At 46.0% G+C, this 24,339-nt stretch overlaps 1 protein-coding gene across 1 annotated transcript in view; it reads left to right on the plus strand.

The window, feature by feature from the left end:
* The first annotated feature begins 391 nt into the window (after positions 1-391).
* The window catches only part of LYL1 (LYL1 basic helix-loop-helix family member), a 46,631-nt gene continuing 22,683 nt past the window's right edge, over positions 392-24,339 (plus strand). Inside the window, exon 1 of the mRNA XM_055003907.1 lies at positions 392-746. The gene's annotated coding sequence lies outside the window, so the exon portion shown is untranslated. The remainder of the gene's footprint in view (positions 747-24,339) is intronic.

Consider the following 24,339-nt stretch of genomic DNA (forward strand, 5'->3'; position numbering starts at 1 on the left):
ATTCCAGTGTGCAGACTCTGGCCTTCCTCTTGTTTGCTTTCCAAGTCCCCTCGCTTAGGCTGGGTCTGACTCGGGAGTTTCCTTATCAGCCCGATGCAGGCAGCTCCTGTGCTTATCTCCAAACTGCAGCACATCCCCTGTCCAAAGAGGGCAGGAAATCTCTCTCATGCAGGGGAGGGGAGAGAAGGGGAAGGGAGGGAGTGGGGAGGGGTCTTGGGCCAGACTTCTTCTTCAAAGCAGCTCCTTCCAGTGGCCAAACAGCGCCTGTCAAAAAAGAGGGGACCACAGGGGAATTTGTAGGGGAACGAAGTGGCAGGAAAAGCTGGAGCCGAATTGATTCAACATCCCCATCGCTCATAACAACAATAATTTTACGCAACCTCTGGCAGCGGAGAAGAGAGGAAGCTGCCGCGAATCATGGTCCCAGAACATGGTAGCCAGCAGCAACCATGTGGCCGACATTTGGGGTAATCTGCCCCAAGCCATAGCCTTTCCGGACTCTAGGACTGGATCCTTTCCTGGTACCCACGGTTTGGGTTTCAAGTGGCACTGACTCTACATGTTCCTCCACCTGGCCACCCAGACCTCTCTGCTGCCAGCTATCAGGTGACCATCTCCCATTGAAATTCCCCAACACGTGAAAGGAATTTTGCCTATTGCTCGTCCATCGGCAAGCGCGAATTGAAAATGACAGTCGTGGACCTTTGGAGAAGAAAGGATGGCTTTCGCTGGGTGAAATCTGACAGGTGAAATGGGGGCATTGGTGAGAGGACAGGGAGGTTGGTGTGTTTCTTGGGACAAAAGGGCAGAAGGTGGATTTCAGCAAATGTCGTTTAAGCAAAGTTGGTTGTATGCATGTTTTAACATCCTTTAGCCTGTGGGTTATGCAGAGGAGTTTAAAGTCGGTCTTCGCTTGCCTTTCTCAAAAAATTGTTTTTGCTCTGAGATTAAACCCTTTTTGTATCCCACAGCCCAGTTCTGTCATTTTCTGGCGCTTCCTATATTTTCTCCAGTATTAAATGTGCATTTTTATAATGATTTTCGGACAGCGTTAGTAATCCTGGGAAAGGGTGTCTAGAACAGCAATTAATATGAAAGCATTCTTCCTCGAATTTCTTTTTTCGTGTGGAAATGCTTTGTTCTTTAAGAACAATTTGCCCTTTTCGTTGCCCTGCTAGAACTCTCAATCTTAAAAAAGGGACGGCAAGCGGCAAGCTTCGAAATTATGCCGAAAATAAAGCTGCAGAATGAAATTTTCGTGGCAGTCCTAACAAAGCAATTAAAAGCCAAATAGATTTCATTTTAAAACCCAAATTCTCTGCTTTGTTAATAAAACAGGGAAGAAAAACAAGATGCTGCAGGCAATGCTAATTTCTCAGTGGCATTTCCTCCCTCTTTTTGATTATAATTCCATAATCACTAATGATCGATAGGCATAAAACGTCTACTTGCATCTCCATTCAACTTCAGGTTCTCTTGTGATATTTTAGTTTGTCCTGGAAATGATTACAGCTCTGATCTCTCTCTCTTTGATAATTGCATCCCTTATCATGCCACATCACCCAGATTATTTTCTATCAGAGTTTAGTTTGTGGCAAAATTGAGCCGTGATCGCTGCTTGCCTTTTGTTTCCTGACCAAATTCTATGTAAAAAAGCTCACTCGTGCTGTCTGTCAAACTTGCCCTTGGCGGGGTTTTCATCTGTAATTCTGTACTTTGCTGCACGAAGATCATGTTGGAAATGCAATCGTGTAAGATAAACATGCATATTATTGATATAACTGTGAGAATAATATGTATGTTGATCTTCTGTAATAATGTGTGATGTTACTCGATGCGTGATATTACTAGGGCACGACATGTTTATTGTTGATTATATTTTATTTTCTGGATAGGCTATAACGATAAGTTGTAGAAACAGTTGTAGTTAAACTGATCCTGACACCACAAGAATAATAAAAGTTAAATTAATAATAATAATTAAAATAATAAAATAATAATAAAAATTAAAAAGTTAGGCACAGGATATTTCTTCCTAGGCTTTTATCTGTTGTTATAACCATCACTTTAAATACATATTTTTAAATGTATACTTCTTCCTTGGAAAGCACTGCTGTGTAAGAGAAGCATTAAAACAGTGTGAAAATGGTCGGGCATATATGTGTGTGATAATCATACACATGCCATTTCGCTGTGAGTTTCTGTTGCTTCCAAATACCCTTTTGTTTTGGCAGCTAACAAAATGCAAAATTATTGCAAGTGCCATTTTATATAAATGCATTCAAGAAAAAGCAAGCTTTAGGGTTACATAGATCCTTTCTTCAGGAAGAATGTAATAGGTTATATTTACATCACATTAATATAATCTTTTTTATATTGTACATGAGATACACTATTTAATGCCCATGTGCATACATATATTGGGTACACTTAATAATTTCACATAGATGTGGGGCATAATTAACTACATATTATTATTATTATTATTATCATTATCATTATCATTATCATTATCATTATCATTATCATTATCATTATCATTATCATTATCATTATCATTATTATTATTATTATTATTATTATTATTATTATTATTATTATTATTATTATTGAGGCCTCGATTCCTGAATGATTTATGCATCCTTAAAGACACAGAATTCCCGCTGTAAATTATCGTTGAAGGAAACTGGTGGAAAGTTAACCTGCTGGTTTTCTGTTGTCAGGACAGAATCACACAATCCAGCTACTGTGGTCTGTTTTCACAGATATAACTGCATCCAAACGGGTGTCAAGTCCAACATTGCAGGTTAAACTGAGTCTTGGTTGGATTCTCACAACAGTAGTCCTAGTAGTTGTGAAAATCAGGCCATTTCCTTGACAGGCCCGGGTGTCAGACTGCAGATTCCAAACATAGAATCCCTGATCCAGCCATTGCTCAGTTCTGGCCTACAAAAAGTTTGAACGAAACGTCTTGCCTCGTTTTCCTCTCCAGCAGGGGTGGGGGAGGGGGGAGGGAATGCTCAAGGAAAGTGAAAGCAAGTTACCGTGGTCCCATTTACTTTGCAATTACAGAAATGGCTTTTAAAAAGCAACCTGTATTTAAAATATTTAAAACATTCAATTCTATACGCCTGTGCCCCTGCCCACGTGCCCCCATTCCAAAGCAGCTTGTTCTTTTTGTTCTGGTTGTAAGAATAGCTTTGAAATGGCCTCAGATGTTGCTGATTGGGAAGCTAAGCCCTACTGATGACATTTGCAAAACCATTTCCTCTATTTCTCAAACATCTTTATTGCCTGACACCCAGACAAAGGACTGAGGCAACTATACAAAAGGAGCCCAGTTGCTCTTTTATCACCCTTCGTTCAGTTACCCTCTTTGCAAAATATCATCCTCTCTCAGCCACAATTCTCAATTTCAGATCTTTGGGGAGGGGGTCAGAGTTGGCCTGGAAATATGGCACCGATACAGCAGCAGGCCCCTGAAAATCGCTCTTGTTAGGAAAAGGAAGCCATTGTCCTGAACTAAGACAAGTCTTTTCATGAAAAACAAATTACTTTGTAACAAGCAAGGTTTTTTTTCATATTCTATTCCCAATTTGTTTTGTTTTATTTATTTACGTTAATTATAGTCCACTCAAGGAGGATCACACAGTGCAAGTCAGCAAAGAGTCCAATAGCACCTTTAAGACTAACCAATTTTATAAGCTTCTGAGAACCACAGCTCTCTTCAGCAGATGCAACTTTATTGTAGCATAAGCTTTCGAGAACCACAGCTCTCTTCGTCAGATGCAACCGTCAGGTTGCATCTGACGAAGAGAGCTGTGGTTCTCGAAAGCTTATGCTACAATAACGTTGGTTAAGTCTTAAAGGTGCTACTGGATTCTTTACTATTTTGCAACTACAGACTAACACGGCTAACTCCTCTGGATGTATGACAGTGTAAGTTGATGCCATCAACAGGATAAAACTCCTATTAAGCAATGTAGTAGCACTAGAACTGCAGAAATCTGAAACAAATCATAAGTTAAACATGACAAGAAATAGTATTACATAGGCAGAAAGACAATGCTGTAAGATAGTACATACAGCGAAGATAATACTAATCTCAGTAGTATAGGCTAAGGTCTTACTCCTTTTAGTAAAGCATCTTCCTGAGGGCCTGACTGTTTCCGTGATAATATAGTCGTATTAGAAAAATAAAATCTGCTCCTAACTCCGTTGTTTCGGACCGACAGAGCTGCATGTGGAAGGGCTGTTCATAGCTGTGCTCCGTCCTTTCACAGCTGCCTGCTTTCATCAGCGCATAGCCTTCCGCAGAATTTTCACCCCTGGCCATGTTGTGGCTGATTCTTGCTGGACGGCCTAGAGGACTTACAGTGCAATCCTAAACAGAGTTATGCCAGTCTAAGCCCATTGACTTCAATAGCCTTAGATTGGAGTAACTCTTACTAGGATTGCATTGTTAGTAAAGCAAAGCATGAAGGAGGCAAGAACTCCCTATTTGTATTTATTTTAGGTAAGTTATTTGCTTTAGATAAGTTTTTTTTGCCTCCTATTTTGAGTGATTTGTTATAGAACTTTTAAAAAAGTGTTTTGCTGGTGGTTGGAGGCAAATTGGGCAAAGCATGGAGACTGCAAACTGGGATTCGGTGGTTGCAGTTTTTCGTTCTCCAGTTTGAGTCAGGGACTGATAATAAGTGTGCTCTTTGCATCCAACACAACTCCTGTGGCAGGTAAAAACAGACTCCTTGCATCATGGTTTCTCCTTGCCTGCCCTCCCCCTAGACTCGTCATTTGATCTTGGGGTGTGGTGTTGTGTATGTTTCCCTCCCTGTCCTACACCATTGGCAGTGTCTTGTTTGTAGGAAGAACTTACGGCAGTAGAGGCCATATCTGATTGCATGCCTACGGGGTGTGTAATTGCTTCCCCTGCTCTGAATATCAGTTCCCAAAAATACTTTCCATGTTGGAAAGCAGTGAAAAATACTAACTATACTGCCATTACTGGACACATCTGTACTTGGAATTAGACATGGGCGTGAACAGAAAACCCCCCGAACATGGTGTTCATTATTCGTTGCCATCCACAAACAACAAACAACGAACATCGACGAACATGACCTGTTCACAAATATGTTCATTGTTCGTTGTTCATGGGGGCCAGCAGGCTCTCCTCCAGCCATCAAGATCCCTATAGCACCACTCCCAGAAACCCTACCTGAGCAGGCAGCAGGAAATGTACCAATAATGAATAATAGCTTGGCCCAGAGCCTGGCAGCAGCCCTGGAACTTGAAGGGGTAGATCCCTATCCCACCACACACAAAGAAAATTCAAGCTCCAATGCACTCTCCCTGTCTCTCTCTCAAAATGCCAACAGCAACTGTCTCTCCCTCACTGTCTGCAAATCCAGAGCTGGAAGCCCCCTCCCCCCTGCTCTTTGCTTCCTTGTAACAAATTTGGAGCTCCACACTTGAAAGGAAGACCTGCCTATCAAGCTAAATTGGGCTTAGATTGGGGTTTTCAGGGCAACAGCAGGAGTTCAGACAGAGTTCAGGCAGTCCCTGCCTCCAGTAGCCAAGGGAATAGATTGCAGGTGCCAGACTGTCTGGTTTGACGAACAGCAACAAACAGGGTTTGCAACGACCATCTGTTCGTATAAAATGGGGCCTCACGAACAGCTTGTTTGCGAACAGCTGATTGGGTTGTTCGTGGCTTTTTAAAGTTCATATTGCTGTTCATGCCCATCTCTACTTGGAATACCTTGGCACTTCTCCCCTCTCCCTCTCCTGTATCACAGAGTGGGAAAAGTACAAAAAAGATGCATAAGGTCTTGGAGCGCTTTCGGGTAGGGTAGGAGTCTGAGGCTCTGTTGTTGAGAGGGGAAAGATTACTAAGGAAAGCATGTCAGAGGTTTATAAAGTTAGGATAGTTTCAAGCGGGTAGCTGTGTTGTCTGCCGTAACAGCTTATACCCTGAAAAGACCTCATTCATCTTCAAGATGCTGTGTATGCGGTGCCCCGAAGTCATAGATGACCTATGGCAACCGATGCTTGGGTTTTCACGGCAAGAGACTAACAGAGGTGGCTTTCCATTGCCTGCCTCTGCAACCCTGGTCTTTGATGGAGGTCTCCCATCCAATTACTAACCAAGGCCAGCCCTGCTTAGCTTCTGAGATCTGACGAGATCAGGCTCACTTGGACTATCCAGGGTCTTCAAGATGTTACTGGAATTAATTATGAATGACTGAACCTCCAGACACCATTTTTTCTTCTTCTGTCAAATGGGAGTATTAGAATGGGTCCTCCAACTAAAATGATTGCATGTGGGTTCAAAGCCCTTCAACACACTATGGATAAATAACAACAAGATATAATGATGGTCATTTGCTTCAATATCTTTAACGTGGTGGTGGTGCCCTCAAGTCATAGCTGACTTATGGCAACCCCTGGGGGAGTTTTCATGGCAAGGTGGTTTGCCATTGCCTGCCTCTGCAATCCTGGTCTTCTTTGGCAGTCTCCCATTCAATTACTAAGCAAGGTTGACCCTACGTAGCTTCTGAGATCTGATGCTATCAAGCTTGCCTGGGCTATCCAGGTCAAGGCATCTTTAAAGTAGGATTAGCTGGTGGTCCATGACTATTAGCCAGGCTCCCATCCTGAGCACAGCAAGACTCGGGTTCCGTGCCATCTTTGAGACCAATGAGATTTCTGGTGTTATGAGCCTAAAGAGAGCTTTGATTCTCCAAAGCTCATACTCTGAAAATCTAGTTGGTCTTAAAGATTCTGTTGGACCTGAATCTTGCACTTCTCCTATAGACTGACTCAGGGCCAAGCTACAAGTGACGAATGACACTTGAACGGCAAGTGTATTTCTCCCTGTTCACTTGCCCTCCACTCAATCCACTTGCCGTTCAAGTGTCATTTGTCACTTGTAGCTTGGCCCGTAGTTACCCACCTGATACTATCCTGAGCAGAGTTACACTGGTCTAAGTCTATTCAATGGCCATAAGCCTGCTGGGAAAGAGATTTTGCACTCTCAGAGTGTGTTGTTCACCGACATCAAGTAGCTGGTGAGAAGGGCAAAATCTCAACACCACGCCGCTCTAGGAATCACTGGAAACTCTGTGACAAAGGTTTTGGCAATTCAAAGAGTGGACTATCATCACTCCCAGGGAAAACCCAGGCAACCTTAAATTAGAAGGGTGTAACTCTGTTTTGGATTGCTTTGCTGTTCCTTTGGCTGCCTTCTGAAAAGAAAGTCAAGAAAAATAATCGCATAACTACATGTCCTGGCACCAAAGTAAACGATCAGAGATTCCAGTAGGGACCAATATATTTGTTGGCTGATCATTGCCCCAAACTGAAAAAGAATCTTGTGAGTCCTTAAAGATTAATGATTGCATTGTGGCTGAACCTTCTATAGATGAGCCCATTTCATCGGATGCATGAAGAGTATCTTCAGTCGGCTAGGACGGTTTTGTCATAATATTTATTTCGAAAATGTATATGGTGCCTCTCCAGACACTCACTTGAGTGTCTGGAGAGGCACCATATACACTCATAGGGTAACAACAGTATAATAAAGACAGAATTCCTCAGTCAAAGCAAAGGTTTATGGTAGGTGCCAGACAAACTTCGAGGGAAAGGATATTCCAAAGGCAAGACACCACCACTGAAAAGGCCCTGTCTTTTTTTGCCTCCATCCCACCCCACCTCTGAAGGCAGGGCCCAGAGAGCAGGGTTTGAGAAGATCGTAATTGGCAGGCTGGACAATGTTGGTGGAGGCAGTCCTTCTAGTACCCTGACCCTATTTAAGGTCTTCAATTTTGTGCCCAAACACAGGCAGGCAGCCAGATTTTTCATTTCAGCACCTTTCAAGTATCAAACCTGGAGAGTACTGGCTGCCACATTTGGCATACATAACGTTTTCAGAAGTGTTTTCAAAGGCAGCCTCATGTAAAATGCATTCTATTGTGGACCAGCCCATCCCAGCAGCGCAAAGGGATACAGAGAACTCTTCTGGGGAAGAGGCAGCCAGCGAATCTGACCCAGATCCACCGCCAGTGGCAGACACTGCAGGAGGCAGTCTCTGAAGGATCAGACATAGACCCACAGCCAGGTCCCAGCACATTGGCCAGGCACCAGCCAGCTCTCCCCCCTCATCACCGGAGCCTCGAGAGCACCGTCAGAGGAGGGCAAGGAGAGCCCTCCAAGCCAGAAGGCACAGGGCCAGGCTAGCAGCACAGCACCGGCCCAGCATCATCAGTGATGATGAGTGTTTGCAGGAGCAGGACTGAGACAGCTGGCAGGTGCAGGATGCAGCATAGGTGGCTGAGCAGCGTGAGGCTTAAAAGCAGCAGAGAAGGGAGTGGCTGTGTGGAAGCAACATGGCTGCCTACTATGGACCTGGTTGCTGTGTTTGGAACTGATTTGCTTGTCTTTGACCTTGGCCTGTTATTGTGGTCTTGATTCTGAAATACCCCTTTGGACTCAAAGCTGTGAGTGTTGTCTAACCTGTGCCTGAAGCTTGGAGCCGTGATTTGACCTGCTTTGGCAACTAGGGAACTTCCCCTGCCTGCAGTCTGTGCGAGTCAGTAATTAGGACACATTCCCTGGATGCGATCAGAGCAGATCATAAATTTGTTTCTTGGAGGAGATGCTTGGGTAGGTCATCTCTTGGCAATTATGTTTTTGAACTTGAGTTCACTCCAAAAAGCTGTATGTGGTTCTTCTCTCCTTCCATTCATTCTCATAGCAATAGGTAGTTGTGAATTTCCTGCATTGTGCAGGGTAGTTGTGAATTTCCTGCTTTGTGCAGGGGGTTGGACTAGATGACCCTAGAGGTCCCTTCCAACCCTATGATTCTATGAACCTGTGAGGTAGGTTAGGCTGAGAGACAATGACTGGCCCCAAGCTTCAAGATTCTCAACATGAGCCATGATACCACACTGCCTCCAATCTGAGCTCTGTCCTTGGAACTAGCCAAACATTTCAGATTGCAAATTCAGCCACTCTCACTTACAACAGTACTCATTCCAAAGGTGTTCACAGTAGCCTTTTCCACATGTTACAGTGAATGCACATACATCCTGCATATATGTACATATGTCTGTTTGTAAAAGCCAACGCTTGTTGACTTTACGACTGAAGTCAGGGACCAGTACCTGAGTAAATGTGGGACTTCAATCACATGTTCAAGCTGTGTGGAATGAAATGTGAGAATTACCGAATGCATGCATAAAGAAAAATGAAGTGTACACTGTACACGGATTGTCTGTACATTCACTGTAACATGTTGGGTTGCCAACTCCAGGTTGGGAAATTCTTGGAGATTTGGGGGTGGAGCTTGGAGGAGGGGATGGTTTGGGGAGGGGAGAGGACTCAGTGGGGTATAATGCCAGACACCCTCCAAAAGCTGCCATTTCCTCCAGGGGAATGGATCTCTGGAGTTTGGAGATCAGCTGTAACCTTGGGAGATATCCAGGCCCCACTTGGAGGTTCAAGGAAAAAAGAAGTTCATGGAAAAGACTGGAACAAAAACGTCTGCCATGAACTACTTACTGAACAAGCACTTTCAAAGCCTTTCTTGTATTAAATAATACCAATAAACATCTTTAGCAAAAATAAGTGTTCTTGTTTTGCTTTCAGTGCAAAATACAGGATTCACAAAGTGCAGCAATGTCTATAAATGCAATTTTGACAGAGACAATATCAAGAGCTCTCCATATCTGGAGTTAGTTGCACATGTAATGCTTATAACAGCGTAATCCACATAAATAACTGAATCCTAAATCAATAAACTTTGAAGTACAAAGACAAGATGTAGGTTATTATAAATGTTTTTATTTGTTGTAATCCACCCTGGGCCTGCTTGTGCGAGGAGGGCGGAATAAAAATCGAAAATAATAAATAAATGAAATAAATACAACAGGAATGGAAAATAGAAGGCATATATTGCTTTAAGAAGTTGTAACTGAAATGCAGAGCGGCTTCATAATCCGTCCCAACAGGTACCCAGCTTCTGAACCTGTTTCAGTCCATCCTTTCTCAAGATATTTTGCCAAGCCTAGAAAAATTCAAGTCATATGTTCCTATGTCAGTTTCCATATCAATTGCACTCCCCAGGCAGGCTGTCTTTGTATTTCAAACTTTATTGATTTAGGATTCAATTGTTCATGTGACTGGTGGAGACTGACCAAGAGAGAGATCTTGGAGTCGTGGTGGATAACTCACTGAAAACGTTGATGCAATGTGCGACAGCAATAAAAAAGGCCAACGCTATGCTGGGGATTATTAGGAAGGGAATTGAAAACAAATCAGCTAGTATCGTAATGCCCCTGTATAAATCAATGGTATGGCCTCATTTGGAACACTGTGTACAATTCTGGTCACCACACCTCAAAAAAGATATTATAGCACTGGAAAAAGTGCAGAAAGGGGCAACTCGGATGATTAAAGGGATGGAACACTTCCCCTATGAAGAAAGGTTAAAGCGCTTGGAGCTCTTTAGCTTAGAGAAATGACGACTGAGGGGTGACATGGTAGAGGTTTACAAGATTATGCATGGGATAGAGAAGGTAGAGAAAGAAGTATTTTTCTCCCTTTCTCACAATACAAGAACTCGTGGGCACTCAATGAAATTGCTGAGCAGTCGGGTTAGAACGGATAAAAGGAAGTACTTCTTCACCCAAAGGGTGATTAACACATGGAATTCACTGCCTCAGGAGGTGGTGGCAGCTTCAAGCATAGACAGCTTCAAGAGGGGATTGGATAAACTTATGGAGCAGAGGTCCATCAGTGGCTATTAGCCACAAGGTATAAATGGAGCTCTCTGTCTAGGGCAGTGATGCTCTGTATTCTTGGTGTTTGGGGGGGGGGGCAATCAGTAGGAGGGCTTCTAGTGTCCCTTCCCAACTTGGCAGACCTCCTGAGGACACCTTAGTGGCCACTGTGTGACACAGAATGTGGGACTGAAGGGGCCATTGGCCTGATCCAACATGGCTTCTCTTATGTTCTTATGACTTACACTATCTTCAGAGCTATTGATATTGTCTCTGTCAAAATTGTATTTATAGACATCACTGCACTTCGTGAATTGTGTATTTTGCACTGAAAACAAAACAAGAACACTTATTTTTGATAACGTGATGTTTATGAGTATTATTTAATACAAAGTAAGGTTTTGAAAGTGCTTGTTTAGAAAGTAGTTCACAGCAGATGTTTTTGTTCCCATCTGGAAATTGGCAACCCTAGTAAATGGGACTAACGTTGTTGAATGAACTAGATCCAGAGGAGTTAGCCGTGTTAGTCTGTAGTAGCAAAATAGTAAAATAGTAAACCAACTTTATTGTAGCATAGCTTTCGAGAACTACTGACAAAGAGAGCTGTGGTTCTCGAAAGCTTATAGTACAATAAAGTCGGTTAGTCTTAAAGGTGCTACTGGACTCTACTATATTGAATGAGCTGTTTCTTTGCCCTCAGTTGGAGTTCAAATATGACAGGAGATCTGTTGGCTTAAGCCATTGGATCAGCCTCAATCTTGTACAGGAGGTGTGAGGAAACCTGTTTTATGAGCAAAGCAGCCCTAGGGCAAGGTTTTTTAAAACACTTTTCCTGTACCACTTTCTAGATTTAAATCCCCCCATTCCCTATCTGTTTTCTTCCACGTGGCAAATGTCAACCATGAAAGGCAGTTAAAATTGAGTAACTGGTAGTGGGCAAAAAGATTATCTCCCCCCCAACACATATCTCCCAGCACTCTGACCCTGATGCAATTAGAGAGGGGCTGAGGCTGATTTTAGCTATGGGAGAGATCTTATTAGAGATCACCCGTGATGGCTTCTCCTTTGACCCTTAGGTTTACATTCAGCCCTGACTTCCAGGGCCGGATCTTGGGTTCCTGGCACCTGGGACAACCCAATTCTGGCTGTCCTCATGTGCGCGCACAGCGCACGTGTGCTCCTGGCGCTGCATGATGACATCACTTTGTGACGTCATCATGCAGGGTGGTGTGCTGCCAGTGGAGCAGCGGCAGTGGCGGTGGCTGAGAGGCCGCCTGTGCCACTAGCCTGCCCGGCTGAGGGGGCAGCTGGCTTGCCACGCGCTCTCAGTCCTGTAGGGCAGGCAAATGTCATGGGTGGCCTCCCAGCCCTCCATGCCACCCATTTGCCCAGCAGGACAGGGAGCGTGCAGCAAGCTGGCTGCCCCCTCAGCCGGGCAGATGAATGGCACAGAGAGCTGGGAGGCCGCCCGCACCATTCGCCTGCCCAGCACAACAGGGAGCGTGCAGCAAGCTGGCCGCCCCCTCAGTGGGACAGGCACGGGCGGCCTCCCAGCTCTTCGTTCCATTCACCTGCCCGGCTGAGGGGGCGGCCAGCTTGCTGCACGCTTTCTGTCCTCCTGGGCAGGCAAATGGTGCAGGCTGCTCAGCTGCCCATGCTGCTGCTGGTGCGCTCCCAGTGGCTGGCAGCTGTGCCCAGCGCCCCCTCATTGGCGGTGCCGGGGGCAGACGACCCCCCTGCCCCACCTTGATCTGGCCCTGCTGACTTTCACTTTTTTATAGGCATGGATGGGGGCAAGGAAGCAGCCATAGCAGGGCCGATTCCAGATGGCCAGAAATTGCGGTTTTTCTGCGGAAATAATCGCTTACCGGCCACGCGTTCACTTTCGTCTCCATCCGCTTTGTCTCGCAGCGTGCCGTGCCGTGCCGCTTCCAGATGTTCGCACAGCCAGCTGAGGTACCTGGGATTGGTTGTTTCCTCCCCGTCACAGTTGACGTCGGGGGCCTTCATTGGTTTGCATTTCGTTTTTTTTTAAAAAAAATTTTTTTTCATGTTTTGCGCAAATGCGCAAACACGCAGGTATGCGAATATGCAGCGTCGACTTTTGTGCTCTTTTGTGCATTTGTGCATTTTTGCGCATTTGCGCAGTTCGATGTGCGCAAATGTGCGACTGCGCAAATGGAGCCCGGTTTTTAAAAAAAAATTAAGGGAATATTGTTGCCGGCCAGCCGGCAAAGGAAAGAGGGAAAGGGGAGGGCCTCTCCGCGGCGACAAAGCGTCCATAAGTGTGCAAACCTGCAATACCGCGTTCACACCGTCCGCTTATAGAGCGCAACTGAGCGCCATGGACCGCAGGTAAGCCGGGATAGGAAATTGCGGGTTTTTACGAGTGAGGTCGCTGAAAAAGCGAAAGCACTCGCTCTGTTTGTGCCCATCTGGAATCGGCCCAGCTCTGGGCATCTTCCTTGTGTGATTTGCTTCTGCACATGGGTGAGGAGATCAAAGAGTTTAGACAGATCCCATTATGACATTTATCCTTCGAGCAGTGCAAATAATAATAATAATAATAATAATAATCCTTGCAGACAGGAATCTACCCCCTCCCTCAGTCCTTCAGTCTAATTTTGTGCCAGGAGGAGTTCAACAGCGTTCAGCCATAGCAACTGTTCTCAATGCCACATTGAATCCTGTGGACAGGAAGTCCAAATAAATGAAGTGGCCTTGACCAGTGAAAAGCTTGCTCTGTTTGCATCCTGGTGGTGTTTGACCAACAATTCTGCAGTTCGAAAGTTGTCCAGGACCTCCAACGAACACAGCCCCCACTCCTCTTCTTTCAGTCCTGGCTGGGAAAGGGAAGAGCACCCCCCCCAAGCCACTCCCAACTGCAAGGGGCTATTTCCACACACAGCAAGGACTGGGAAGGGGTGCAGATTGTCCCCCCCCCCCCCCCGAAATGAGACTTTGGGTCTGCCTGCTCCAAGACCTTTCTGCAAATAAAAATGGGGGACTTTGAACTGTGATGTGCTCCTCAGTAGAAGGAAGATATGACGGTCCACAATCCTTCACAGGAAAGATGCATTTTCAAAAGACTGTCTTCTCTTTGGAAGTTCAAGATCGAGGAGAAGGTGGTGGTTAGAGCCCCCCAGAGCCTTTGGTTTCGGCTCATCGAGGACCAAGAGGCTTGAGGGACCTGGGTCCTAGTTTAAGGGGACTGGGAGAGAAATGTTTGCATGCTAAGCAGAGGGATTTAGGCTTCTGGTGATGGTGCAGGGAATCCAGAAGGCCTGGCATTGTCGGAGGACAGGCAACTTCATACAAGGTTCAACCATACTTGTAAGTTTACCCCTGAGCAGTGGACTCACCACTAGGTGGTGCAAACACCATATCAAGAGCAACCTGGCACTTCCTACCGCTATATATTTTTTATATAGTATCAGGTAGGTAACCGTGTTGGTCCACAGTCAAACAGCAGGATTTGAGTCCAGCTGCCGAACTCAAATTCTGTCGTTTTTTAAGAGGCTGCTTTCTGAGAGTCGCTCTACAAGTTACGAAGTACCTGGGGATGCTCAAGAGAACCTCATTTCACCTGTCCGCCCTCCAACTGTCCATGTACTGGCTTGCACAGTCACACTTCAATTTGCTCCCCATGAGTATATTCACATGTTTGATATCAGTTCCTCCTCAACTGCTAAAAGAATCCCAGTTTCCCCCTCCCCCCACACCCATTCATTGAAATGCAGATCTTGACACTTTCTCACCACTACGCAGTTCAAAGGAGCCTACAGTACTTGTTCTCGCAGTGAAAACAGAGCTTAATTGGTGCTTTGCCCTCCAGAATCACTTGCAGAAGCAGTCATATAAAGGGAGCTCCTGTGAAAGCGGAATTCACGTGTGCCAAGCAAGAATAGCCTGGACATGAATTGAGGACCACAGATAAAATCCTGCACTTGAGCATCCTCAGGTAGTTTGCAATGTGTATTTCCACTCTCAGTAGCCTGTTGGTCTTACTGAACAACCCAACTACGCAGGCAAGACAATCAAGGCAATCAGCCAGGAAGCCAACTTTCTAGGAGCACTAATGCCTTGGAGACCCTGACCTGGATAGCCCAGGTGAGCCTCATCTCATCAGATCTCAGAGCCAAGCTACAAGTGACGCCTTACACAGGTTGGACACTTGTCAGCTTCCCTCAAGTTTTGATGGGAAATGTAGGCGTCCTGGTTTTACAGCTTGGCTCTCCATTACAGCTGCAAGACCAGGATGCCTACATTTCCCATCAAAACTTGAGGGAAGCTGACAAGTGTCCAACCTGTGTCAAGAGTCACTTGTAGCTTGGCTCTCAGAAGCTAAGCAGGCTTGGTTTTGGTCAGTGATTGGATGGGAGACCTCCAACAAAGACCAAGGCTGCAGAGGTAGGCAATGGCAAACCACCTCCGTTAGTCTCTTGCCATGCAAAACTCCCCTCTGTCTGGAGATCAGGGGGCGGGGCCACTGGTCATGTGACCATTTTCAAGAGGTGCCGGAACTCCGTTCCCCCACATTCCAGCTGAAAAAAAGCCCTGGCCAGGACTATTCCCCAAATGGCAAACCGAAGCCACTTTCCCTCCAGAATGACTATTGAAAGAGGATAAAGGTAGAAATGCCTGCTTGCTCAGAATGTTATTGGCCTGTCCTCTTTCCTGATTGAGGCTAAGTGCAGCTCAGGGGAATGGTATGAAGTGAAATGGCTAGTAAGGAAGCCATCTCATCCAGTACTGTGACCCCAAATGAAATACTTCCTCCTGCCCCTGGCAGATGCTTGTCACGTCAAGAGATGTGATAACGGATCGTGCTTGGCCACCTGGTGGTTAGGGTCACCTTCTGCTCATCATTTATGAGCAAGGAGCTGATTGTTCACTGTGTTGTCCAGATTTGTTCAAGCAAACTCAGAATCTCTCTACAGAAGACATTTGACATGTGAAGAACACGTGTCAGGAGATGCAATGTTAGTCGGGAAAGGTAGTTTAAAAAGACAGAGGCGGCAACAGGGCAAAGGCTTTGCTATACACGGGAGCTGTGAGAAGGGGCTGTGAAAAGCCTTTAGAACCTCTCCAGGTCCAAGCCCAGCTCTGGAAGGCAGCTCCAGCCATTTCTATTCCTCGCTGCCCTCTGGTTGCAATTCCACCCAGTTTTAGCCTGGAGAAGTGAAACTGACTGATGAAATTAACAAACCTTCTGAGGAGCCACCTCTGCCAGCTCTGTCTTTTTAAACTACGCTTCCTGGCTAACGTTGCATCTCTCTACAGACTGAGGCATCTCGTGTAGAGAGATTCTCAGATGCATATGATTTACACACACACACTGATCCAGAGGAGTTAGCCGTGTTAGTCTGTAGTAGCAAAATCAAAAAGAGTCCAGTAGCACCTTGAAGACTAACCAATTTTATTGTAGCATAAGCTTTCGAGAATCACGTTCTCTTCGTCAGATGCATGGAGGGCAGAAGGAAACTGGCCAAATATAGAGGAGAGGGGGGGAAAGGGGGGAAGGAGGAGAGGGGGGATGTAAACAACTCCTTTGATATGGAGATGCAGACAGCTCCTTTTGGTGTGGGGATCAGTTTGCTTGTGTAAAGGTTCAAAGGAGTTTGCCGTGTTAGTCTGTAGTCGCAAAATCAAAAAGAGTCCAGTAGCACCTCCAAGACCAACCAATTCCACTGCAGCACAAGCCCTCGATAACCACAGTCCTCCCCACAGATGCATCTGACAAAGAGAACCGTGGTCCTCGAAAGCCCACGCCAGGTGCCACTGGACTCCCCCTGACCCCGCCTCTGTAAAGGAAATCAGTTACGTGTGATAATGAGATAAACATTCATAGTCCCTATTCAGTCCCAGCTTGACAGAGTCAAATTTGCATATGAATTCCAATTCAGCAGCTTCCCGTCTTATAGTAGCCACCCCTGCCACCTCTCTACCCACTGCTTCCTCCAATTTTTAAGGAGAAAAACTCAATTTAAGATTTTTGAGTTGAGACTAACTAGGTGTCTCTGGGTGGCTTTAGAGTCTGTCTATGATCCCCACAGGAAATCTTGCAGTCAGTTCATGAGATCAGTTCTTGAGTAGATGCTGCATACAGCATAGAGGCAAAAAAAAAATTGGACAATACCTGGTTATTTAAAGGATAAATCAACTGGGCAAGCACAAAGAGAGGAACTGCCAGCAACTCCCCATTTCACAATACAAACTGATCAATTTAACAACCCAACCAATAACCCCAGAGGATACTTCCTCTTTTCCAGTAAATGAGATTATTCAAAATAACACACACTCTATTTTTTAAAGAACGATGAAATCTGTTTTCTGATTTCAAATTTTAATTGGTTCTTACTTCTCAGATGGCAAATATCAAGATACATGCTAAGGTGGTGAAGAGTGCAGCAGTTTGTAGCTCACTCTCGTTTCTCTTTGAAATGTTGTTTATAAATTCCTCTTTGCAATTTTGCTCATGGAAAAGTTGCAGTACATTCTTGGCAGAGTAAAACCCACCAACTTCATTGGTAAGGTGTTTATATTTCCAGTATGGTGTAGTGGCTAGAATGTAGAACTAGAATTTCATTCGAATCCCAAATGTGCACGGAAGCTTAGTGGACAGCTTGGGCCAATCGCTTTCTCTCTCAGCCTAACTTCTCTTGCACGGTTGTTGTGAGGATAAAATTGAAGAGACGAGAATGAGGTTCCCAGTTGGGGAGAAAAGTGGGGTATAAACGAAGTTAAATTAAATACATTTAAGTAAGTAAATTAAATAAAATTCCCTAAATAAGCCAAATAGAATTGTTTCACAGTCTTTAAATTATAAGTAATACATTTTATATTGTTGGGGCGACCAAATAAGTCAATTTGAGAGGAAAGTAAGTATTGCATATATTTTGATTATTTCCACCAACATTTGGTTTTTTCTCCAGATTTTCAGAAATTTGACATTTAACAACAACAGCAACTGTGCTTATATACTGTTCTTCTAGACAGATTAGTGCTCCACCCACAGAGCAGTGAACAAGTTAGCGTTATTATTATCCCCACAATGCAGCTGGGGAGCTGGGCCGAGAGGAGCGGTTCACCCAAGGCCACCTGCTGAGCTCATGGCGGGAGTGGGATTCGAACCAGCAGAGTGCTGATTCACAGCAAAACCACTTAACCCCTGCCCCTCTTTCCTTTTCCTCTTCTTCCCTCTGACTTTCTGCCCTCCCTTCTTCATTCAAAATACCAAGCGGTGTGAAATGTTGCCATCCGTGTTCAGACTGACAATTCTCTGACTTGCGCTCAGGATGCGCTCGTGGTTTTGATGTTCAGTGTGGGTGGCAATTTTGTCTCTTCCTGCTGAGAGTTGAGGGCAGCCAGGGGAGGGGGCTAGCTGCGGGTGTCAGAAGATGGTCGGATGTGTGGGGAATCCCCGGGCGCCAGGAGAGATGCTAGGGTAAGATTCACTTCCCTCCTTTTTGCATCATAGGGTAAGATTGGGGCTGGCCTTCCTAGCAGATAATCACAGAATGTGGTTGTGGTTTTACCCACAGGCAGGTTTCCGCAAGGCGCTGCTCTTTAGCTGGAGGCTGTTGTGGCCTTCCACGCTGACTCAAGCAGCATGCAAGCCTTGAGCTCTGGGGACGGGCGTTCAGAAACTGGCTGTTGTTCTGTCACTTGGCTGTCTGGCCTAGAGTTCAAGAAGCTCAGAGGGAAAAGGAAGAGGGACTCCACAAGAACTGCTTCTCCCCGTCTTATCCTTCTTTCTGTCAGTGCGACAGACGCAGTCGCAGTCCATTTTGGTGGCTTGCCCTATGCTTGCGGAACAGCCTTCGAGTTGCCTTGCCAACTCTGGGTTGGAAAAAATTCATGAGGTTTGGGGGTGGAGCCTGCAGAGGGCGGGGTTTCGAGAGGGGAGGGACCCCCCTCAGTGGTGTATATGCCATAGATCTATCGATACTGCCGGGTTGTGCAATATGTGTGCTGTTGTTTAATGAATTGCATACAGATGCTTTTATATTTTTATGCTATCCATTCTGAGCCCGCTTGTGGGGTGAGCAGAATATAAATCGCATAAAATGAAATAAATAAATAGAGTGCCCCCTCCAAAGCAGCCATTTTCTCTGAAGATCACTTGTAATTCTGGGAGGTCTTTGGGGCACATCTGGATGTTGGCAACCCAAACAGCCTCCTTCAAGAGGGTATCTACTCTCTCGGCTTTACAGGGAGCGTTTCAGGCAGCCTGCGCTTTGGGAAAAGATCTTGCTATTATTATTATTATTATTCTGACATAACACCTACAGAATTGCAAAAGATGGCATTACGTGGAACAACATACTTATTGCACTAATACCTGGCTGATACTTAGATCTCTGGCAGAAACTTGTATCAGCTCAGCAAGGCCAATCAATGATAACATGTGATCTGTATTTATTATTGATTGTGTTGTGTGTAATTTGAATAATAATAATAATAATAATAATAATAATAATTGATTTATATACCACCCTTCAGGACAACACCCACTCAGAGTGGTTTACAAAGTATGTTATTGTTATCCCCACAACAAAACACCCTGTGAGCTGGGTAGGGCTGAGAGAGCTCTGAGAGAGCTGTGACTGACCCAAGGTCACTCAGATGGCTTCAAGCGGAGGAGTGGGGAATCAAACCCGGCTATCCAGATTAGAGTCCTGCCGTTCTTAACCACTACACCAAACTGGCTCTCAAGGCAATCAGCCAGGAAGCCAACATTCTAAGAGCACTAATGCCTTGGAGACCCTGACCTGGATAGCTCAGGTGAGCTTGATCTTGTCAGATCTCAGAAGCTAAGCAGGGTCGGCCTTGGTCAGTAATTGGATGGGAGACCTCCAATAAAGATGATGGCTGCAGAGGTAGGCAATGGCAAACCAGCTCTGTTATTCTCTTGCCATGAAAAACCCCACCAGGGGTTGTTATAAGTCAGCTATGACTTGAGGGCACTCTCCACTACTAATGTCTTGGAGAAAGAAGGAGGGAGCTTGGGCTTGCCAACCTCCAGGTGGTGAACAATAACCCACAACAGAAGGGTCTACAGACCAACAATTTACAATTAATTCAACAATCACTTCTATAGCAGCCAAGTGCGTTTACGTTTTACAATTCTCACCCAACAAAAATGCACCAACCAAATGGCATAAACTCCCTCCAAAAGTTTGCAGTCCCAATTTAAGGAAATTATTCCTCCCTGCAAACCCCGCGTCCCAGCTACAGATTCTCCTGGTCAGGAGCTGGTCATCGGAAAGTTGTTCGTCAGAGACCACTGCAGACAAGAGAAGAGAATAATGGATCATGATGAGTAGTTTTACAGACCTTCCTAAAAGCACTGGTGCTTTAACAGTTGAGCTTCCCAGCCAGGGAAGAAAGGGGACAAAACCAAAAGACAGAGGCCCTGAACTAAGCAAGAAGTAGGTGACTGTGCACACACCCCGCACCGTTGTGGCTGGTGGCTGGTGCCCCCACCCCAGTTATTATCCACTGGGTCTTGCCTGTCCCTGTCAGCTCCTCTTCTGGCTTCTTGGGAGAGATTTGCTGTTCCAGCGGGCCATGCCTGAACGACCCTACATTCTACACCAACTGGGAACAGGTTGTTGTTGTTGTTGTTGTTGTTGTTGACTCCAGTAGTTTTTGGCAAGTGCCATCAGGGCCGGTGTGTCCATGGACACAGGTCTGGTAGCTGCCTTGAGCGCTGAGGCGCTGTAGGGGGCACCGGGGGCGCACACAGCAGAGCTGGTGGCTGAGCGGGAGGCCTGGGAAGCCGCCTGCGCACTGCTTCGGCCACCTGCTGCGCCTGGCCCATAGCTGCTGCGCCCGGCCAGGACCGCATGCTGATGGTGGCAGCATGGGGCAGTCTGAACAGGCAGCCTCCCAGCCCTCCCGCTGAGTTGCCCCGTGCTGCCGCCACCACCTGCACACAGCTGCGGGCCAGGCGCGGCAGGTTGCTGGGGTGGTGTGGGGCAACTGAGCAGGAGGGCTGGGAGGCCACCCATGCGCCGTCCCAGCTGCCTGCTGCACCAATGGGACCGGCTCGCAGTGGCATGCTGCGTGATGACAGCACATGCAGTGATGTCATAACGCAGTCCAGGTGTGCACCAGTGGCGCGGAGGGCAATCTAAACTCCCCTCTGTATGGAGATCAGGGGGTGGGGCAACCAGCCATGTGACCATTTTCGCCGAGGGTGATTTAAACTCTAAAAAACTCCCCCCCCCTTGTTCCAGCTGATCGATCGTTCTTTTGCCAGTCGGTGAGCCAGTGGAGGCCCTTCCTGGGCCGGAAAGTTCTTGCCACTGTGGCGTATGCCCTGATAACATCTAGATTAGATTACTGCAATGCACTCTCTGTGAGGCTGCCCTTGAAGACTGTTTGGAAGCTACAGTTGCTTCAGAACGCTGCGCTCAGAACGTTGACTGGAGTGGTTCGTGGGGACCGTATCATTCCAGCCCTGTTCCATCTACACTTGCTTCCAATTTGCTTCTGGACCCAATTCAAGATGCTGGTATCGTTTAGGGACAGCGTACCTTAAGGATTGCCTTCTCCCATATGAATCTACCTGTCCACACCTGTGATCTTTGCATGCCTGAGACGAGACGGGTGGCAAACCAAGAAAGGGCCTTCTGAGTTGTGGCCCAGAAACTCTGGAATAGGAATATTTGTCTGTCTCCCTCTGTCATTGTCTTCCACCAGTCAGTAAGGACTTTTTCTGGTTTGTTTGGCCAATACTAAGCTCCCCTTCTTTCCCACCCACCCACATGCTCCCAGATGCCTTTGCGTCTTCCCTTGGCTGCTTGCAAGCGCTCTCTCCCACCACCTCCAGTCACAACTGCCCAGACTGCCTGCACACCCTTTCCTCGATGGTGCCAGGTGGTGGGTGTAGCTTGGAGTGCCGCTGCATGGCCAGCAGGAACGCTGATGCTTTCTGCACCACCCACATGCCCTTCTCCAGCATATGCACCTGGGAGCAGAGGTGCCAACACTCACAAGTAAGCAGGGGGAGAGGCATCAGAGGAGATGCATGACCAGGTAGTCAGCAGCAGTGGGCCCTGGCAGCACCATCCCCCCCCCCCCGCAATGTGTGGACCCCGGCCCTGCTACCAGCAAACTCTTATGACGCCTCTTCCCTTGCTGTGTTTGTACGTCTGTATGATTTTATTGCATTGTTAAATTTTACATGCACATTTTAAATATTGTTTTCATTTTTAAAATGTTCTAATTTTATTTATGTCCTTCATAGTTCGCCTTTCTCACTGAGACTCAAGGCGGATAATATAGTGTGAGATTAGTACAGTCAATATCAAGGACACCTGTGGCGGATATAATAAGATCACATATTCTGTAAGACTTCGTGCTTGTAATTCAAATTCAGTTGAGTTGGTTCCTCATATCCTACTCCGTTGTCCCCAGTACGCTGATATAAGTTCTAATCTTTTAGAAACAATTTTACTTAATATGCTGGGTCATTTCGGAGGCCTCAGTGGTGTACCGTCTTCTGAATGATTCGTCATCCGAAATAACTGAAAAGGTAGCCCTGTTTTTAAGTCTGGTAATCAAGGATCGATTGAAAAACGTCTAACTGCTTTCACTCAAATCACCCTTGTTACCGTTGTATTTGTTTACTGCCTGTATCGATAACCTGAGATATGCCAATAAAGGCGTTGTTGTTGTATCAAGGACATTTCCATAAACAATGCCATAGGGTGAATGGATGCAAGTTTACAAAGACATGGCATTAGCAAAAATCTGATACAGAGTTGAATAAATGCTGGTATAGAGCATAAGCAATTCTAGGACTGAGGTTCGACAACATAGAACTTCCGTACAGGATCATACATAAAGCACAGGTAGTACATAGGAGCACATACTTAAAGCAACAGGTAGGACATACGGCAACATTGTGGTGAAGTCTACTCTTAGTGAAGCATCTCTTTGAGACCTTGGCCATTTTCACACACGTTGGATAATGCACTTTCAATGCACTTTAGCAATCCTTTGGAAGTGGATTTTTTTGTTTCACATATGGAAAAGCAGTTCCAAATGTTCACTAAAGAGTACTGAAAGTGCATTATCTAACGTGTGTGGAAACAGCCCATCTCCCTACATTCAAGCCCTTCTGAAGAATTCAGTTTTGCATCGTTTGCGGAAAGCCAGGAGAGTGGGGGTTCTCCTGACCTCCTCAGGCAGGCTGTTCCACAGGCTGGGGGCCACCACAGAGAAGGCACATGTTTGGGCAGCTGTCGATTTCACCCATTTGCAGGATGGCACCTGCAGGAGACCCTATTTGGGTAGAAAGGCAGCAAATAGATGCTTTAAAGAAATAAATAAAATAAATAATGTATTCCGATGGTCGTTTTGTAAACTAGAGAATTCCTATTTTCATTCTGTAGGAAGCAAGGCATTCCAAAGCCCCGTTTCTGTTCCTTCCTGTTTGAGAAGAGGTGCCTGTCCTCTTTCTCTACTGGGACTCTTATAGCCAAGAGAGGTGGTGATAGGGATTTCTATTAGAAAATTGTGGCCAGGAATGTGGAACAACACTCCCAGACTGAATTACATCTTGCCTCTCTGCAGCTGCTTGGTAGGAATAAAAACATTTTGGGGTGACAGAAATTTCAGCTCACAACATAGGATTGCCAGTTCCAGGTTGGGAAATTCCTGGAGATTTGGGGGGTGGAGTCTGGAAAGGGCGGAGTTTGGGGAGGAGAAGGGCCTTAGAAGGGCATAATGCCATAAAGTCCACCTTCCAAAGCAGCCATTTTCTCCAGGGGAACTGAACTCTGTAGCCTGGGAATCAGTTATAATTCCGGGAGATCTGCCAGCACCACCGGGATGTTGGTGTCAGGATCAGAATGCTCTTTTGTATACTTATGCTTAACCGACTCCATATTTAATCCTTTCAGTGTTCAGTGCTTTCTTCCCCAGGTGCAGAGGTTCCCAGGCAGCTATCTCTCAGACCAGCATTGTTTTGGCTACCGACGTTCCACCAAGAACCGGCCTTGGGGAAGCTTTCGCTTTTGCAGCTTCAAAGGGAATATTTTGAGAACTGTGGGGGGAGGATGGGTCAGCTATGACATTTAATATGTATCTCTTGCTTTGCCTGGCATTGGTAACAACGCATATGTACCAACCTGGATATTGCATTCAGGCCAGTGGACTATAATAATCTTTTTCTTCATTAAATGCTTTTTGGAAACAATGGACTTTTGTCTAATTGCAGAAGGCAGACTGGAGTAAGGATTTTATCTAGCCACAGTTCTGACATTTTGTTACCAATCATCTTTCCAATGCCTCAACCGGATCAAACGGACTCCAAAGCTGTCCCGCCCCGGGACCCTTTGTTCGATCCGTATGTCTCTCCCGGTCCCCGAGGCTCGGAATCTTCTCAAGTTGTGCCAAGGAGACAAGGATCTACGGTTACAACCATTTTTACCCTCGCTCCCAGTACGGAGAGAACGAGGCCCAGCGCATCAGCCGTTCCATTGTTCAGCGTGCCGACCCCGACGCAGTGGGGTGCCCGGCCCAGAGAGACGAGAGAGCGGAG

This window comes from Eublepharis macularius, chromosome 19 (assembly GCF_028583425.1).
Source record: "Eublepharis macularius isolate TG4126 chromosome 19, MPM_Emac_v1.0, whole genome shotgun sequence".
In the NCBI taxonomy this organism is placed as follows: Eukaryota; Metazoa; Chordata; class Lepidosauria; order Squamata; family Eublepharidae; genus Eublepharis; species Eublepharis macularius.